This window comes from Chrysochloris asiatica, unplaced genomic scaffold (assembly GCF_000296735.1).
Source record: "Chrysochloris asiatica unplaced genomic scaffold, ChrAsi1.0 scaffold00165, whole genome shotgun sequence".
In the NCBI taxonomy this organism is placed as follows: Eukaryota; Metazoa; Chordata; class Mammalia; order Afrosoricida; family Chrysochloridae; genus Chrysochloris; species Chrysochloris asiatica.
The window spans coordinates 720,540-734,733 of record NW_006408683.1 but is presented as its reverse complement, the minus strand read 5'-3'; positions in this window follow the sequence as shown (position 1 = coordinate 734,733).

The following is a 14,194-nucleotide window of genomic DNA, read 5'->3' as shown; positions in this document are numbered from 1 at the left end:
GTACAGGGTCACTATGAGTTGGAACCAACTCCACAGCACATAACAACAACAGTATGAGTCATAACCAATTTGACAGCTATCAACAACAAGATGCTGAAAGGTGACAAGTAACTTTCACAAGACAAAACAAATGGTCTGAATTTGGACTTTACCCTCTAAGATAAATTTGTAACAGATAAATTTGTTGGTCAAAGCAATCTTCTTGTAGTATTTCTGTTACAGCAGCACTAGAAAACTAAGAAGATAACTCCTGAAGAAAGGAAATAAAAAGAAAATGAGAGCAGATTAAGAGAATTATTGTGTCATGGCTGAGTCATATCTCCTGGAAAAAAGATTAAGGATAGCTCACTCATCTATGACAAGAAATTCGGAAGGTAGTTACCTGGTCAACCAACTGCAAGAGGTACATATTTGTGCCCATTCCAAAGAGAGGTGACTGAACAGAATGTAGAAATCATCAAGCAATATCATTAATAGCACATGCAAGTAAAATTTTTCTGAATTTAAAAAACTGCTGCAACAGAACTGCTGCAAGGGAACTGCCAGAAATTCAACCTGGAATCAGAAGAGAACTCAAAACTAGGGATATCATTACTGTTGTCAGATGGATCTTGGCTAAAAGCAGAGAATATCAGAAAGATGTTTACTTGTGCATTAGTGACTATGCAAAGGCTTTTGACTGTGTGGGTCATGATAAGCTATGGATAACATTGCAAAAAAATGGGTATTTCAGAACACTTAATTCTGCTCATGGAGAATCTGAACACAGACCAAGAGGCAGTCATTCGAATAGACAAAGGAATAATGAATGAAAGGTGCATGTCAGTGTTGTTTCTTTTCACCATACTTATTTAATCTGTACGCCCAATAAATCATCCAAGAAACTGGATGATATGAAGACAAAGGTGATATCAGAATTGGAGGAAGAATCATAAACAACCTGTGATATACAGATGATACAACCTTGCTTGCTGAAAAAGAAGATTTGAAATATTTACTAATGAAGATCAAAGACAACAGTCTTAAATATGGATTTTATCTCAATATAAAGAAAAATGAAAATCCTCACAAATGGACCTATAAATCACTGCATGGTAAACAGAGAAAAGACTGAAGTTTTCAAAGGCTACATTTTGCTTGGATCCACAATCAGCACTCATGGAACCAGAAGTCAAGAAATCAAATGGTGGATTTATTAGGCAAGTCTATTGCACAAGACCTCTTTAAAGTGTTCAAAAGCAGAGATATCAGTTTGAGGACTAAGGTGCACCTGACCCAAGCCAGTGTATTTTCAGTTGCCTCATATGCATGTGAAAGTTGGACAATGAATAAGGAAGACCATAGAAAAATTGATTCATTTGAATTATGGTGTTGGAGGAGAATATTAAAAGTACCATGGACTGCTAGAAGAACAACAAATATGTGTTGGACGAAGTACTAGAATACTCCTTAAAATCAAGGATGCTGAGACTTCATCTCATACTTTGGACATGTTATCAGGAAGGCCTAGTCATTGGAAAAGGACATCATGTTTAGTAAAGTGGAAGGTCAGTGAAAAAGAGGAAAACCTTCAATGAGATGGACTGGCACAGTGGCAGCAGCAGTGGAGTGAGGATGGTACAGAACTGGGCAGTGTTTCATTCTATTGTACATTTGTTCACTATGAGTCAGAGTTGACTCCATGGCATCTAACAACCACAGCAGTCATCCTATATGAGCACTGGACGGAGGAATGGTTAAGCACTCAACTGCTAACCCAAACGTCAGCAGTTCAACTCCATCCAGTGACTCATTGGGATAAGAGATCTGGCGATATGCTTCTATAAAGATTATAGTTGTTAGGTGCTGTCCGGTTGGTTCTGACTCACACTGACTGTGTGCACAACAGAACAAAACACTGCTAGGTCTTGAATCATCTTTAATTGTTTTTATGTTTGAGCTCGAATCGGGCTGCGAACCTTAAGGTCAGCGGTTCGAAACTACTAGCCGCTCCGCGGGAGAAAGATGAGGCTTTCTACTCCCGTAAGGATTTACACCCTCGGAAACCCTGTACAGGGTCGCTATGGGTCGGAACCGACTCGACGGCACTTAACAACAACAACAACAATGTTTGGGCTTATTGTAGTAGTCACTTCATTAATTATCTTATTGGGGTTCTTCCTCTTTTTTAGAATGATCCCATAATTTACCAAGGAGTCCTTGTGTGTGCTGTGGGCTAGTGTGTCAGACTACAAAGTTGTTTGAACTGCAAGGTTGGTGGTTCAAGCTCATCAGTTGCTCCTTAGAAACCCTATACAGTGTCGCTATGGGTTGGAATCAGCTCAACGGCACTTAACAACAACAACAACAACATACTTTACCACACATTTTGTCCTTTGCCAGCAAACCCTGTGGATGAGTTCTACTCTATCATATTGAGTCACTATGAGTTGGAATCCACTCAAGCGCACACAACAACAATGTCCTAATCTTTTAGGATCTGAAGCAGAGTCAGCGCAAGGGATTGTGTGCCAAGGAAAGCACATTTTATACAAAGTGTTCTGGGTTTTTAAATACTTTTAATGGGTGTAAGAGAACAATCTGTTTTCTCATCTTCAAAACAATAAATAAAACTTCCTCTAACAGCAGTAAGAATGTAACACAAGTACACTCTTTTTATGGAGAATTGAGTTAGAGTTTACAGAGAAGATTATCATTTTTACATTTAAGAAATCATACATTTTGTGTCCTCTTACTGATTGCAATTCCCTCCATACAGCAATGGTTATACCACATCCTCCCTGTGGCTACTATTTCCATTCAACAGTCTTCCCATCACTTTTCAGCTTTGTTCTTAGGTAAATGTTGTCCTTTAATCTTAAATGATTGACCATTCTATGGTGATCAGAACTTACTAGTGTTGCTGTCCCTGCCTATCTACCACTTGTTGCAAGTTGAGCTATTCCAGACTTGAAGGGTGGAAGAGGGTCATAATATCACATTCACCCAGTCTCTTTCTGACCAGGAAGCCAGGTCTTTTTTGTTTGTTTGTAATTTTGAGTTTTCTTCCATATTTTCTCCCATTCTATCTAGAACCTTCCTTTCAGAGCAATTGTTAGTAGTAGCCATACACTATCTGGTTCTACAGGTCTTAGAGTCATGATGACTGATGTTCACTTGTTCCAGTGATCCATTCGACAATTTGATTCCAAGCATCTTCAGTTTCATCACCCTTCTTTTTTCTATACATGGAGAGACTGATATTTGCACTTTAGATGACAGCTCATGAGCTTTTAAGATCTCAGAGGCTACTTATGATAGTTGGATGTAGAACATTGTATTTGGGGACTATGTTATGCCAATTGACTATCGAGTCCTCTGAGACTATGGTCCTGAGCCCCTAGGCCCAGGAATTCTTTGCCTTAAGATGTTTGATAATATATAAAAAGTTTCCACCACATTCACAGATGTGTTTGCAAAAAGGTAAAGATCCAGGTACAAAGATCTTTTAAATCCTTATAAATATTTGGGTATATTCCCACTCTTTCTTCCATTTCAATTCAGCTTGTGTATCTGTGTATGTATCTACTCAAAGAACACTGTTGATTCTGGAAGCTATGCCACCAGTATTTTAAATACCAGCAGGGTCACACATGGTGGACAGGTTTCAGATGAGCTTCCAGATGAAGACAGACTAGATGAAAACAGACAGGTTTCAGACTAGCTTCCAGATGAAGAAGAAGTGACGAACTACTTCCGAATATTTAGTCACTGAAAACCTTATGAATAGCAGAGAAACACTGTCAGATAGAGTGCCGGAAAATGAGCCTCAAAGTAAAGTTGACCATGATGACATGAATGGAGTAAAGCCCGTGGGAGTAAAGCCCTCGGGACCTTCATTTGATGATGGGGCACAACTCAAAATGAAGAGAAACAGCTTTAAATATCTATTAATAATTGGAACATGGAGGAATGTATGAAGTATGAATCTAGGAAAATTGGAAAATGTCAAAAATGAAATGGGATGCATAAACAATGATGGGAGTCCTGGTGTAACTCTGTAGGTTAAGCACTGCATTACTAATCACAAGTTTTTCAGTTCAAACCCACTAGCTGCTCCTTGGAAACCCTGTGTTAGTTGCTATGAATAGGAGTCAACCTGACGGCATGAATCAACAATGGCTAATGATCACAACATTTCTTCATATGTTTGTTAACTGCCTGAATGTCTTCTTTGGTGAAGTGTCTGTTCATGTCTTCTGCCCATTTTTTTTTTTCCCACTTGATGCAAATGTTTAATTCTGATAAAAATAGTACAAGTTATGAGGTGGTTTGTGAATATGATCAAGAAGGGCTCAGATTAAAGTATACGGCACATTCAAGAGGAGGTCAGGTCTCCATGGTCTCCTACTTCTGGTCTTTCACCATGGTTCCAGCCTCTAGGAAGAACTATGCACAGTATCTTATCTGGGTCTATCTATCACCAGCTAACCAGGTTTGGGAGTGGGGCAAAAGTGGAGCATCCAGCAACCCTAACTCTCTTCTCCTTTCCCTCAACCTATGAACAAAGTAAAAATGACTGGGCACATACTCAAATGTTTCTTGGTATAGCCCCACTTTGTCAGTGGCCAGTCACTGTATTATGTAATACCAGCTGTGTTATGAAGGCCTAGCTAAATATATCATAAGTTGCTTTCTCCATGTCTATGGTGTCATGTGATATTGACAGGTGGGTCTATGTCTTGGAGGAAGGTCAGATTTGCCCATATCAACCAATGCTTCTTACTGGCATCAGATAAAACTTTCACCTAATAAACCATCCATGTGTTAGTGTGGGAGCATAAGATAAACTTCTTGGAGCCTGGAAGTCACTAAATTTTCCTCCTTTTTCCTGTACTTTCCATTTGGAGGGTGGTGCTGGGATCACTACCTGCTGGTTCATAGGTGACATTGTTGTTGTGTTAGGTACCTTTATTCTTGTACAGGTAAAAGAAGTGAGACCACAACCAAGAGCAGTGTGAGAAAGACCACAGTGATGACACACAATGAGTGCTATGCTGACTTCAGCTTCTGGGGACAGGGTCTCAGTGGCCTATAGGATTGGGGTGGTCATCAGTTCTTTCTCTCCTGACATGATTGGGAGGCTAGTCATTGAAGCCAGGGGATGAGGACCCCAACAGAAGAGTGAATCATCAGCAGCAGATGAGAATGCTGAGGTCAGAGGGGAACCTTGTGCATGCGGGGCTCCTGCCACACTCAGTTTCAGTTCCTGCTGTGGGCGAGGTGACTGGGAGTGTCCTCTACCCATTTTTAAATTGAGTTGTTTGTCTTTTTCTAATAGAGGACAAACACACTATTCTTAATAACTCCCACATAATGTTTCACTATCTTCTTGGACTGTCAGAGACTGTAGATTATAGATTTAGATTGTGATATGAGTAGCTACATTTAGGATGAAGAACTACATTGATACAGGATTTTATTTGGGCATCTCCTGGGTAGAACATGAGGTTTTTAAGCTGAAGATTACCATCGAGAACTACCCTTAGATGGTATTCCCTCCTGTCATGAACCTCAGGCTGTTGACAGTCCCACATATCAAAAACACATACGTACAATTAGTGCACCAGACGACACTCAGAAAAAGAGCTTTGTCACTAGGAACCTGGGGCCCAATGCTGGCACAGTATGGCTTGAAGCCCTAACTACCCATTCTATGGATTTAACACCCTTCAGGCCCCAGAGAAATGTTTCTTCATATCACTGGTACTAGATTTTCAAGACAAAAAGTTTCAACGTCTGAATGTCATGAAGTGTATTGGCTGTATCGTTGACTACATTGGAGATGAACATTGTTTGGTAAGTGTGAAGAGAACTGAGCAGCAGCAGCAGCACTTAGATAAAAGATATAATTAACTTAAGTCCAACGAAGCATGAATACAATAAATTCTTGAATAATGAAACACTATTTCCTCAAAGTGTCAAACATCCATTTACTTATTTCTCTTTGGATTCCCATTTGTTCTTCCAGAAGCACTCACTAGTACATTATTTGCCACAGTTGAACATGCTGGTCTTGCAACATTTTGCAATATTAAACAACATCACTCTTAATTTTGTATATATGTGGATTTAGTTGTAACTTGTGTGAGGTGTGATTTTTTTTGCATTATATTATATAATTTTTACATTATATTAACTAGCTAGGCTTTGTTGTTGTTGTTGTTAAGTGCTATTGGCTCAGTTCCAAATCATATTGACCCTGTATATGGTTTCCTAGGAGTAGGTGGTGGATTTGAACTGCTGACCTTGTTGTAATCATACAGCGCCACACCAGGTGTTGCTATAATTATAAAGTTATATTTTTATAAAATGATTTGATACAATTTCAATTAAAATATTTAAAACTTTATCTTTGGTTAAGTAATATTTGCTTTAAATGCTTAGATTCATTAGTTACAATTAATAATTCAGTTTTTCATTTTGATGGTGGTGGTGGCGGTGGCTGTATGCCTTCAAGTCTATTTCAACACACAGCATCCCTGTTTAAGGTTTCTGATGCTGTAAATATTTATTTACAGGAGCAGGAATTCTCATCTTTCTCCCATGGATCAAATGGTAGATTTGCACAGTTGACCTTGCTGTTAGCAACCTAGCACATAATCCAGTATACTAGAAGTGTTAAGTTTTTTCATTTTAATAGGTAACATTATTCTACTGGGACTGGTCCCTCCTGATAACATGTCTGAAGTATGAAGTATGAGTATGGCTTCTAAGGAGCATTCTGGCTGTGCTTCTTCCAACACAAATTGGTTTGTTCTTCTGGAAATCCATGGTAATTTCAATATTCTTCTCAACATCTTAACTCAAATGCATCAATTCTACAGTCTTTCTTATTCATTGTCCATCTTTCACATGCATATGTAGTCTTCTTTGTCTGGGATCATGACATTTAAGGACAATGAAGGCCTAGAGCTTCCAGCAACAGTCTTTACCATTAAGTAGAGAGAGACTGGAAAGATGTGCACCAGAGTTGTATTCCTTCACCAGATTTATTCAATCTGTATGCTGAGCAAATGATTCAAGAAGCTGGATGATCTGAAGAAGACCATGACATCAGGATTGGAGGAAGACTCATTAACAACCTGTGATACACAGATGATACAACTCTCTTGATGAAAATGAAAAGGACTTAAAATATTTACAGCTGAAGATCAAAGACCACAATCTTTAGTATGGGTTGTCAAAGACTTCATTTTGTTTAGATCCACCATTGACACTCATGGAAGCAGCAGTCAAGAAATTACATGACATATTGCATGAAGCAAATTTGTTGCAGAAGACCTCTTTAAAGTGTTAAAGAACAAAGATGCCAGTTGAGAACTAAGGTGTGCCAGACCCAAGCCATGGTATTTTCAATAGCCACATGTACATTAGAAAGCTGGACAATGAGTAAAGAAGACTTTTGAAGAGCTGATGCATTTGATGGTGTTAGAGAAAAGTATCAAAGTCATCATGGACTGCCAGAAGAACAATCAGATCTGTGTTGGAAGAAGTACAACCAGAATGCTCCTTAGAAGCCAGGATGACCAGACTGCATCTCTTATATATTGGATATATTTCAGGAGGGATCAGTTCCTGAAGAAGAACATCATGCTTGATAAAGTGGAGGGACAGCAAAAAAGAGGGAGACTCTCAACAAGATGGATTAACACAGTGGCAGCAACAATGGGCTCAAGCGTAGCAGTAATTGTGAGGATGGCACAAGATTGGGCTGTGTTTCATTCTGTTGTACATAGGGGTGCTATGATTAGAACTGACTCGAGGACACCTAACTACAACAACAGCGAGAGACTGGATCTAAGTCACAGGAAAGCTAGGGGAAGAAGACATACACAGAGAGAGATAGAAATCATTATATTGTCTGAACTTCTACATCCAATTGTGCATGAGCTACCAGCATTCCCATCAGACAATAAATTATCCCTTTTGCCTAAGCTAGGTTGCATTGTGTTTTGTTTTTTTATCAAGGATTCATGGATACTACATTCCTTGTGCTTTTTCATGTTTGAGAATGTATGCCATTTGCCTTTGTTCTGAAATGACATCTTAGCAGTTTGTTGGATCACACTTTCTTTACAGACAGTGCTCTATTTTCTTGCTTAATTATTTTCCTGTTGTTGCTAGCTGCCATTGAGTTGGTTCTGACTCATAGCGACCATATGCACAACAGAAGGAAACACTGCTCAATCTTGCACCATCCTCCCAGTTGTCAAATTTGTGTCCATTGTTGCTGCCACTGTGCTAATCCACCTCATTGGGGTTCTTCGTCATTTTCCCTGATCCTCCACTTTACAACCCATGATGCCCTTCTCCAGTAACTGGTTCCTACTAATAATATGTCCAAAGAAGAGGCCTACAAAGCCTCTTTTCAGGTGACTATGCAAGTACATAGGTTCTTTTGGAAAATTTTGGTTTTCTATTCTTACTGCTTAAATTTGTTTTTTTGTAAATATATAACAAAACATTTGCCATTTTAATATTTCTTGTATGTACAATTAAGTGACATTAATTATGTTGATCATGTTTCTCAGCTATTACCACTATCATTTCCAAGTGTCCCATAGCAATGAGTTCCTTTTTCCCATGCCTCTTGCCTATCACAGGTAACTACTTTGGTTTCTTCAAACTTGTCTATTCTAGATAACTCATATAAGTGGGCTCATAATACATTTGTCGTTTTAAATAAATACTGTGAATGTTCTTCAAGATAGGGTAAACATATCTGGTAAACATGTTATTGTTGTTGTCAGGTGCCATCGAGTCAGAACCAACTCATAGCAACCCCATGCACAGCAGAACGAAACAATGTCCTATCCTGGGCCAACCTCACTACTGCTGCCACACTTGACGCCATCAATGATGCCACCTGGCCGATCCATCTCATTGGGGGGTCTTCCTCTTTTTCTCTGACCCTCCATCTTACCCAGCATGACATCCTTCTCCAGCGACTATTCCCTCCTGACAACACGTCCAAAGTATGAGAGATGAAGTTTAGCCATATTGGCCTTCAAGGAGCACTTTGGATGCACTTCTTCCAAACATATGGTAAATATATGGATAATTTATTATTTGTGATAGTATATACAGTAATTCATCTTTATAAAATGGTATTATAAGTCTACACTTATGACCAAACCTGAATTTGTTGTTGTTGTTAAGTGCCATCAAGTCGGTTCTGACCCACAGTGGCCCTGTGTAGGGTTTCCAAGGAGTAGCTGGTGAGTTCTCTTGAAATAAGTTACAGTATCCTTTGCTTGTTGTTGAAAGGACAGAAAATCCTATGAAGCATATAGGGAAATTCTTAAATTAGCCATGAGGAAAAAGTATGTTTCCTGTGTATCCCAAATTTAAGAGAAGTAAAGCAATGAATTAATATACTTTGTTTTGAGTCATCTTGATTGTTGTGGGTATTTTTACCTTCATACAAATCTGCTTTCAGGGAGTTCTAGCAAGATAGAGTACTAGGCAGAAGCACTACATGGATCCTCTACAACAAAGATGCTGTTAAGTGCCTTTGTGTAGATCTTGACTCAGCGATCCTGTGTAGCGTTTCTGAGAAGTGTCTGGTGAGTTTGAACCTTGCGGTCCACTGCTTATCCTACAGTACCACACCCAAATGAAACAGACACAGGTGAAAATCCTAAAACCCTGAAGTTCAGAAGAAAGGTTAGAGAAGTGGATTGGGTGCTTGCTGGCAGGAGAAGCTGAGTGGGACAGCAAGAGAGGGAGACTGACTAATGAACAACCAGCAAGATGAAGAGCAACCATCTTTCGAGCTGCTTTGGCAACAGAACGAGACCTGGCAGAGCAGATTCACACAGGCCACAGAAAAGATGTGATTCCAGAAAAGACATGGCCATCTCCCACCCTCATACTCCCTAGTGAATACCCTGCTGTCTGGAAGTTGGGAGTCACACCAGTGAGGTGGATGGCAGCTGTGAGGCCTTGGTGCCAGGATTCAGGAGGGATCTACTCTAAACCTACAGAACCTGGAGAGCCACCAGATCAGTATTTAACCAGTCACCCTGCCCCTAGCTCCTCTTTATTCCCAATAGACAGTGAAACCAGCTGCATCAAGGGTCTCCACAAACTACTTCTGGACTGAGTGCCCTGAACATAGATAACACCAAGGCCAATAGGAACTGAATCTAGGGCCAGGAACCCAGATGTCACATCCCTTCCATACCTACCTGGTGAGCTCCTTGGCTTGTAGGAGCCCTAAAGGGATTTCTCTACTCTGGGTCCAACAGCTGCACTGCTTCTTCATTTTTTAATTTTTATTTGGGGGTTTGTTTATTTTTCCTTTTGTTGTTTCATTCTTCTTGTTTATTCTTTATCCTCCTTTGTTTTCTCTTTCCATTCCCTTGAATTTTATCCTTTCTTCTTCTGCTTTTGGTTTTCCTTCTTATTTAATTTCCCCTCTTGTTTTTTCCCTCCATTTGCTCTTTCTTTATTACTCTCTCTTTTCATCTTTCTTCTCCATGTTTTTTCTAAATGTTTAATTTATTCCTTTTGTTTCCTTTTTTAAAATTTTTCTTTTCTATAATTCCTTTTATTTTTCTTTTCTATAATTCCTTTTATTTTTCTTTTCTATAATTCCATTTTATTGTCCCTCTTTTCTCTTTTTGTTTATTCTTAAGTGATCTTAAATTTTTCTTCCTTTTCTTTTTTCTCTTATTTCATTCTTCTATAGCTCTATTTCCCTGTTCCTCTTTCGTCTTTATAGTTATTATAGTCTTTATTTATGGTTGTTGCCTGTTTAAATTTATTTTTTCCCTTATTATTTTCTCTTTCCATTGTTGATTCCTTATTTGTTTATTGTTTTGTTTTCTTGTGTGTTGGGGGAGAAGAGGGCAGCTTCCTAATTCCCACCCAACATGTAACTATGCCCATACAGCCCAGCCACAACTGTATTCTCTGCAGCTCCACCTACTGGGAAAGAGCTAATTCCAGCTCCTATTGCTGTTGTTAAGTGCTGTTGAGTCAATTCCGTCCCATAGCCACCCTGTACAGGGTTTCTGAGGAGCAGCTGGTGAGCTTGAACCACTGACCTTGCAGTTCAAACGGCTTTGCAGTCTGGCGCATTAACCCACAGTGCCACACCAGGACGCCCAGCTCCTATACTACCTGATAAATGATAGACAGCAGCAAACACCAGCCAAACCTGTCCTAAGCTGAGGTGCATGAACGGCAAATAAGAAGAGTATACAGGAATCCATTCTCTAACTACACCCACAAGAGGCAATTGGTAAAAGCTTAGGAACACACCAACACACAATCATCAATTAAATACAAATATTACAGCCCCACAATGCCCCAGAGACAAGAGAAAATTTTAACTCATACAAAGAAACAAGAGAGAATGCCTCAAACATATGATCACGATTCAGAGACAGAAAACTGTTCTGGGGAAGAAAAGTAAATGGAACTAACTGAAAAATAATTCCAACGAATGATATTAGGTAACTTCAAAGCATTGTGAGAAAGACTGAGTAAAGCAAGGGAACACAAAAATTTTTTTAGAAGAATTCAGGAAAACACTATAAGAACAAACAGACAAAATACATGCAAATGTTAAAATAATACAAAACTTGCAATATGAAATCAAGATGAATACCAAGATTTCAAAAATGGAAAATACATTAAAAGGATAAAGAAATAGATTTGAAGAAATTGAAGCTTGAATTAGTGCACTTGAAGATAAATCTCTCAATACTATTATGCTAGAAGAAGAATCAGAAAAAAGAATGAAAAAATCCAAAAAAGTCTAAGAGTTTTGTGGGATACCATGAAGAGGAATAACTTATGGGTAATCAGAATTTCAGAAAAAGAAAAGACAATAAAAAACACAGAGAAAACTGTCAGAGAATTGTTGGGAAGAAAAGTCCCTTAATATCATGAAACACTAGAAGATAAGCATACAAGAAGCTGGACAAACCCCAAACAGGATAGATCCCTAAAGAAAATCACCAACACATATCATAATCAAACTTCCCCAAACAAGGAAAGAATCCAGAAGGCAGCTTGGGAAAAATGAAAAATTGCTTCCAAAGGAAAACCAATAAGACTAGGCTCTGATTTCTCAATAGAAACCATACAGACAAGAAGACAATGGGATGACAGGTACAAAACTCTGAAAGAAAAAATTGCCTAGCAAGAATCATATAACCTGCAAGCTATCCCCCAAATAGGATGATGAAAATAGGACATTTCCTGATTTCCTGATAAACAGAAATTAAAGGAATTTTTAATGACCAGGCCAACTTTACAAAAAATGCTAAAGGATGTTGAGAACCAACAACAGCAGACAACAACCTGAGATTGTCATACATGACAATACTGCCCAGAACTCAATACAGTTATAGAAGTATTTAAAGTAAAGCAAACCTGCAAGTCTGAACACAGGGAATGCAAGATAATAATTTATAATAAAGTCAACTACAAATCAAAAGGAGGGAATGGTATAGATACAGAACTCCCAAATGGAAGTCAGGTAGATTTCAAGAAAAAACAGACTGTTTTATTTAGAGGAAAAATTAATAAATTACAGGATATAAACTCAAAGAAAAGGAATACACCTGCACATCAAAATAAAAAAGAGGAAAACCAGAAAGCTATAGTAAACATTAAAACAACAGAAATGAAGAAAATGAAAAGAAAACCCACAAACAAAATGAACACAGAAAATTATGTGAAACAAAGAAACCAGCCAGCAGCACCACAAGAAATCACACAGTTACTTCATACCTGTTGATAATTATACTGAATATAAGTGGATTGAATGCACCAGTCAAGAGACAGACAGCAAAATGGATAAGAAAACTGGAACCTTCAATATGCTGTGTACAAGACACATCAAAAAGATAAGACAGCCTAGGGACCCATCAACAGAAGAATGGTTTAACAAACTTTGGTACATACACACAATGGAATACTATGCAACACTGAAGAATAATGATGAATCTGCAAAACACCTCACAACATGGATGAACCTGGCGGACATTATGGTGAATGAAATTAGCAAATCACAAAAGGACAAATATTGCATGAGACTAATGTAAAAAGTTAAGAAAAAGGTTTTCTTTTTTTTGCTAAAAAAAAAATAGACAATTTATTTTTCTCTCTTATCACAGTCTGAGCCATAAAAACAACAACAATAACAACACCAACAAAATAAATAATTAAGTATGTTAGTACCAACCCTGGCTTCTTTCTTCCAGTTGTGTAATACATGGGTTTCAACTTATGGTGTAACATGGCTTCTCCAGTACTTGGCATTATTTCTCCACCATGTCTAGCAGGGAAAAAAGAAAGTCAGTAGAAGACATGCCGTTTTCCTTAAGAACATGACATAGAAGTTGAATATATCCCTTCTACTCACCTCTTATGGCTCAAAACGTAGCTACATGGAATGGAAAACTGAGAAATATGGTGCTCAGCTGAGAGGCTATGAGTTCATCTCAAATGTGTTTTGGTTAAATTCCTAACAATAGAAGAGGAGAATAGGTATCTAAGAACATCCAACAGTTTCTGCTACATGTGTTGAGACTGACAGAGTGGTTGTCCACAGAGGGCAACGAAAAGCTCCGTTTCCTGCCTAACCTTTCCTATCTTCTGCAGGGAATGTTACACCATCCCAGTTTTCTAAAAATTGACTACTTTTCACTAGAAGCCAAACTTTACCTCCCATTATTTAAAAAGTTAATTAAAACAAGAAAACCACTAAGGTTCCAACTCATAGTGACTTTTTATAGGGTTTCCAGTGACTGACTGGTGAGTTTGAACCGCCGATCTTGCAGTTCCAACCAACCTTGCGGTTGAGCACTTATCCTACAGCTTCACACCAAGGTTCTAGCATACAAGAAATCTATAGTCTATAGATATAAAAATGTCACAAACTACAACATATTAAAGGTTCGGTGGTTTCCACAGGGGGTCATAATGCAGCCCAGAAGATGCCCCAGGTAATCCACTGGAATGCAAGAAGAAATAATTAAGGTAACTGTTTATTTTTCATCTTATCTTTTTTTTTTTTTAAGGTTTTTATTGTGGATAAAATGACCCAGGCCATTGTGTTTTCAATAGCCTCATATGGATGCGAAAGCTGGACAGTGAATAAAGAGGATCGTAGAAGAATTGATGCCTTTGAGTT